The sequence below is a fragment of the Etheostoma cragini genome, chromosome 15 (assembly GCF_013103735.1).
Source record: "Etheostoma cragini isolate CJK2018 chromosome 15, CSU_Ecrag_1.0, whole genome shotgun sequence".
NCBI lineage: Eukaryota > Metazoa > Chordata > Actinopteri > Perciformes > Percidae > Etheostoma > Etheostoma cragini.
Window position 1 is genome coordinate 6,906,035 of NC_048421.1, and position 6,496 is coordinate 6,912,530.

Consider the following 6,496-nt stretch of genomic DNA (forward strand, 5'->3'; position numbering starts at 1 on the left):
TTCTCTCATTAATTTGCCTATGTCACAGGTGATACCAATCAGCAGAGACGTGTCTCTAAACTCGCGGTAGTATAGAGCGTCAGCAAACAGAGCGTTTGTGCACACAACAGGAAGTTAACGCACCCCCGTGTTAGATAAATAAAAAAAGAAGAAAACAAAAGAAAGGAAATTCGTGTTACTATCTCAGACTATGGTTGCTACGTTTTGTGAGGCGGAATGTGGCCCAGGTTAGGGGTTGTAAGGGATGCGATCGCAAGGGGCGGGCCTAACGGGAGCGCACCTATAGAATGGCACCACAATGCAATTCAATTAGGGATAACATCGTAATAGGTTATGGTTGACCAACAAAAAAGGTCGGATTTAGGTTCATCACTGATTTTTGCACCACCCTTTGAGCACAGTGACTCAAATCAAACACACCCACGATAGTGGCTCTACCTAAAATAGAAATGGTAACATTCTCAAGGATGGTGACAATATTATTTGTGACAATAATAATCTCTGTCCCATACAGCTAGCTCAGCTCAAAATGGTTGAACAGTTATAGCGCAGTGGGACCAGAGAGCATTAGTAGCCTATGTGTGGAAAGATAAATAATAAAATATGCTTTGAGTTTGAACGAGGGGGGACCCTGGAGCAGATTAAGGAGGATTTCCGGTGTCCTAAACTCCCAACTTTCAGACAGGTGAGTACAAGAACAAACTGTTTGATCATTAAGAGCTGTGTGTTTTTCTCTCTTTTTGCTATAGGCTACCTAATGTTTGAGTCTGTGGGCTGTAGTTAGTGTCAAGTTTTATTTTGTCTTTACAACTCTGTGTTTGCTGCCTTTGGTGATGCTATCATGGCAGTTGATGTAGTCAAGTCATTTTATTTGAATGGCACATTTAACGAACAACAGTTGACCCAACAGGTAAAACATGGAAGGCAGAATCAGTATGCCATAAAGATGCATAAACAAGTGTGCAAGGTTCCATGAATATAGATAAGCAAAAGTGAAGTAAAATAATGAAACACAACATGTAGTCTACTAATATTGTTGCACCCACTGCGGTGGCCATAGTTCTTTTTGTTTATTGTTGGGTTTTGTCCTTTTATTCTGGCTAACTATTGTAAGGTTATAGTGAGGAAGGTGGTTGTTTATATATAGCTGATAATCAGTTGTAGGCATGCACAGGCTGCAAAAGTCTATTGAACATAGAAAATGAATATATTGATGGTTTGGACCAAAGGACAGGGCTTTGACAGATTCATTTTTTCACTGCCCCACTGTACTGTGTAATGTGTCTCCGTCATGATCAGAATAAGTTCTGTTTATTAATAGTAGTAGTTTTCTGTTCAGTCAAAGTGTCTCATGAGGAAGAAATTTTGCAGTTTTCACCTGCAAATTGATATTCAAAGGGCATAACTGACATTGATGTTTTTTGGTTGTGCACTGTGGCTGATTAAAACCTGAGCTCAAATGTGACCGTGACACAGCTTGATTCTCAGACGAGTACCAAATAAACTGTCTGTAAATATCTATCAGACTGAGAGAACTCTGTTGTACACTTATCCCCATTTGGTGATATTAAAGGGCTTTACTGGAATCCAGTAGTAGATTGTTGCTGCAGTTTACTTTAAAATTATGTAAGTTAGGTTTGGGGGCCAGTTTAAACATACAAAAAAAAACGCTTGTTGTATTTAATTGGCCTCTGTAGGCCTATTTGTGAGGATTACAATGTATCAGTCAATCCTCAATGATGGAAGCCCGAGGGAACTTAACATTTTGTCCCAGGCAAACCGCAGTAAAGCCTTGACAGCTTGGAGAGTACACTGTCATTGACCTGCCCTAGAGTGTATGGGTGTGTCTGTGTGCGTGTGTCTGTGTGCGTGTGCGGGTGCGTGTGCGCAGACGTGTATGCACAGCAGCACAGGTGACCTTTACACAGAGTAAGCCCTTTCAAACATCAAGTGTCAGTCCTCAGCTGCACTGCGCATATCTGGGTTATTTTTGAAAGCTAACGTTATCAAACCTGTTTTTAAAGCCTGCAGAAGCAGCAAAGTGAAATAGATGAGGCAGATGCTGTAGAGCATGTTTTCAATTGGCTGCGTTTACATCACTGAATATGTGTGCATCTTTTTTTAAAGGATTCAAGTAAAGCAATAAATGGGACAGAGGGAGGGACTGTGCTTTTACGATTCAGAAAGAATCCCCTATAACCTCCGACCAGATCTGTAATGCTCCTCACACACACATTGTGTCAAAGTCCCTAACCTTGTTTACTCCATTTGTCTCCTTGACTGGAATGATGCTCATCGCCGTGGTAATGCTAAGAGACAGACATGGATTGACAACCTGGACAGTGACTTTTAAATACCAATCTAAAGCACACAAACGTCAGAACCACTGGTTTGATGCCGTAGGCTAAACTGACATTGACCTTGGATGTCATATCAGATAACGGACCTGATATTGAATTCTAAAGATTTGACATTGTAGGGTGAAAGTGAATGCTTGGTCAAGCTCTGCTTAATTTAAACCTTCAGGGTGTGTGGCAGGGACTGCATGGTTATTCTTTATACAGCTTTAGACTTGGATGCCTACTTAATCTTTTTGCATTATGTTCTTTCCACCATTGATGATAAACTCTTTTTTTGTAAGAGTAACAGTTTTTCATAGCACTTTAGAATTATATGCCAGTGTTCCCTTATGCCCCAGGCCCATTTACTTATTTTACAAAGTCACTTTGCTAAATCCCTAAATTCTAATTTCAATTTGGGCCAGAGGCTGCGGAATAAAATAATGGTTTTGTAAATCAAGCCTCCATTAGAGTGCATAGATCTACATTTACGTGCAATCCAATATATAACATACATTTACCTCTGGCAAGCATGTATTGAGTTACATTAGGGCCATGCCTTCATTATTTAAATGCCAAGTCATTTAATGTCCCTATAAACTCGGACAGCTCAGTCACGACGCCACACTATTTTCTATCTGTCCACCTCTTGATACTGGGGAATTAAACTACTGATCCATTTTATGGTCCATCAGGAATCTATTGACGCTGAACAGAGTTACAGTGTCTGTGTGCTCATTCAGTGCTAATACACCAAATACTACTGAATTTTCTGAAAATTTTGATGTACCCTTAACATCAAGTAAAACGGTAAGCTAAATTATGGAAGTTTTATGATAAATATCTGAAAAAGCGTCTGTAAGAACCAACTATAACCTAATCCTCCAATCCCCCCCCCCCAAAAAAAAAAAACAGGTTCTCCTCATTCTAACAGTAAAGACATAAAAAAAAGATGCCTCCAAAACTTTTTTGTTTTTGGTTTCAGACATTGTGAGAACAGAGCTGTCAAATGAAACATTGTTCTAAATGACAGAACTACGCTGATGGAGCTGCCAAGAACTGCACTGTGATTGTGGGTGTGCATCAGTGATCAAATAAGGAACCGTTAATGCCAGTGTGGTGTTAGTCCAGTGAACGCCCTTGTTAGTGGGCCTACCGTCGACTGTAAACGCAGGGAGGGAGTTTCAGACTGAACGTTCTTTGACATCCTCTTCCCCATCTGTCTGTTCAGTCCGACGTTAGCTCGCTTTAGTCGAGCAGCTCGCATACACACGTCTTACCCATTCTTTCCCAGTAGCTTTCATTCGTTTAAGTCCCTTTCATCCTCCGGTGTAACAACAAGCTACATTCACTAGCATGGGTGTATTTAAGTGCGCGCATGCTCAGCGAGCGTGTAACGGTCTCCTGTGTTCCTATGAAACCTGCTATGAGAAGAATTGTGAGAAAATTGAGATTTTACTTGCGTTAATGTATCAAAGAATGGTCATCTAAATAAATGGGTGTATTCTTTGTTCAGTCCTCTCTCTGGGTCTCCATGTGTTTTTTTCATATCTTCCTCTTTCAATAGTTTGTGGTCACTGAGCCTATGTTTGGTCCGGACCTGTCTTTGTGTTTTACTTCCGACAGAATGGACATGCACAGGCAGCTGATACATACACACTGTCGTGTTTTGCCTCATCTGATTCCACTCTCCCCCCCCCACCCCCGCCTCGGCTCCTTCACACCGCTCTCTGAACTCATCTCTTCCCTTTATCCGCTCTGTTGACTCTCGCCAACACCTTTCTCTCTCTCACCCTCCATCTACTGGCATCTCTGAAGAAATGCCCCTCATAATCTTCCTCTTTTTTTCAGGGTTACTCAGCCCTCAGGCAGGGTGAGTCAGGTGTAACCACATCTTTGGTCATGAGGTGCCTGGGTTAAACAACCACACACACAGACAAACACACACACACCCACACACATCCAATCTTTACACCGTATTGCACAAATTCCCCAGAATTCTCATTCAGATATGGGTTTTCATATCTAGCTCCCACACTAGCCGTGTCATGGTCACCGTCCTATCACAGTCCAGTGTGTGCGTACACATGCACGTATGTATGTGTGTGAGGTATTTCTGTTTCTACGCTGTTCAAATGATATACATGTTGTCAATTTGAATCAGTGTTGCATGGAGCTCCGTAAACTCCCACTGTAGCTATGTTTCCATCCACACGTTTTTATCTGAATTAAGTGATATCGGCTTACCCGATGAACGCTGACGGAAACGTTATTTGCTGAATAAATAAGGAATTGCGATTAAGTTTTAGGTCATTTTATGGTTGCAACCCGCCACCAAACAAAGAAGAAGTTTTAGTTAATTTCCGCCCAGTATTTCCGCTCTGTTTGCACACATGGCAGGTGTCAACAAAGACAGATGTTAGGGGACGGACGAGGAGACAAGAGACAATTTTAATTTCATTTATCAGGAACTCTTGAAGGAAATGTCCAACAAAAGTTACAACAAGCCGTGGGACGTCCTCCAGAGTAAATGGAAAGCACTCAAACAGCGAGACGGGTCTCAAAAAAGATTTGTCTCACAGCGGTACCTGTTGCATCTGCATCTTCATAGAAATGTGTTGGTAGCGTTGTTGTTTTCTTATAGCTTGATGTGTTGTTATCAACTGGCCCATCAGCAAAATTATAACTGTTTACACACAATGATTATGTGTGGGTAGACGGCGCAATCCATTTTGTCTAGAAAAACTTTGTTTGTAAATGTTTGCTTGAATGTTGTGCGATTCAGTGCGAAAATGAATGGAAACACCTTGAAATGTCTCAAATCAATTCCAATTTGATAGCAAAACAGTATAAGACGGATGGAATGGAAACACACTTTCATCAGCTTTATTTGCATGAGTTTTTTACCGGACTCCTGATAATTTGATTGACAAGTGGATAGAAACTTCGCTAGTGCGTATGTAAGTATAATGTCAAGACATCAGAACACACTCACATGCACAGATTTTCTCACGTGCACAGTATTACTTGGAAATATACAGGATAAAATGATATTGTGTACATTTGTGAGCTACCATGACCCTCAATCTGAGTGTGACACTGGTTCAGGTTTTACAGGTGGGTGCAGATAGCGCTCTCTCATTCATTTTCTTATTCCTTTCTCCCCCGGTCCTCATCCCTTTTATTCCTTTTTTTTCATCCCTCTACCAAACGCAACCCTTCACTCTCCCACCTTTCCCCCCCTCCATCCTCAAACTACAGTGGCCTCCGCTGAGCTCCACTTGCTGCTTTTCTTGCATGTCTCACTGAATGTTCGGATCAATAAGAGCCAGCTGCGTAATAGAATTAGGCTCTGATGGAAAGTACAAACTAGCTTTCTATTTACTAAATCCCTCCAGGGGGGTTCTGGGTAGGTAAAGAGCAGACTGTGAAATGAGACTGCAGTCGAAGACGTACTGTATGTGCACGGTTCATGTGTATGGTTGTGCGCGCGCATACCTGTTTGTGCATAAGGGGAAGAGAGATACTGTCTATTAACTTGAAATGAAGTTAAATCGGTTTTAAGTTAATTAGCTGTTGTCTCAACGTCAGGTCGGAGGAGTTTTCCACAAGTGATGAGTGTTTTTGTGAGAGCAAACCCTTCTGTCTGGAAGCATAAACTAACCCTAAAATAAATTAACAGTTTTAACAGGCATGTCAATTCAACAGTTTTTTCAATAAAGACAAGAATTGATAAAGATTTAAAACTAGACCACCACCAATACAATAAAATATTAACGTAACAGTACACATGCTGGCACATTTTTACAAACCACTTTAACACTCTAAGTTATTGTGTCTAAGTTATATTTAGCTGATACCTGATGGGGAAATAAATAAAATTATGCCATGAGAAATATTCTTTAGTTTGTATGATTTTTGTTTGAAACTAAAACTTGTTGCCAATGCACAGAACTAACAGCACACAGCTAAACAAACAACCCATCCGTCTGCTGGGCGAAATGTCACAGTCGGGTTTAATGGAAGCAGAGTTGTTGTGTGAAGGGCTTTTGTTGTGGCGGTGTTTAGATTTCACAACCCGGGCCTGTTAAGTGTGAACATTTTAAGATAATGAAATTACCTTTTGACTTTTTAAAACTTGTTTCCTTTTGGATTCA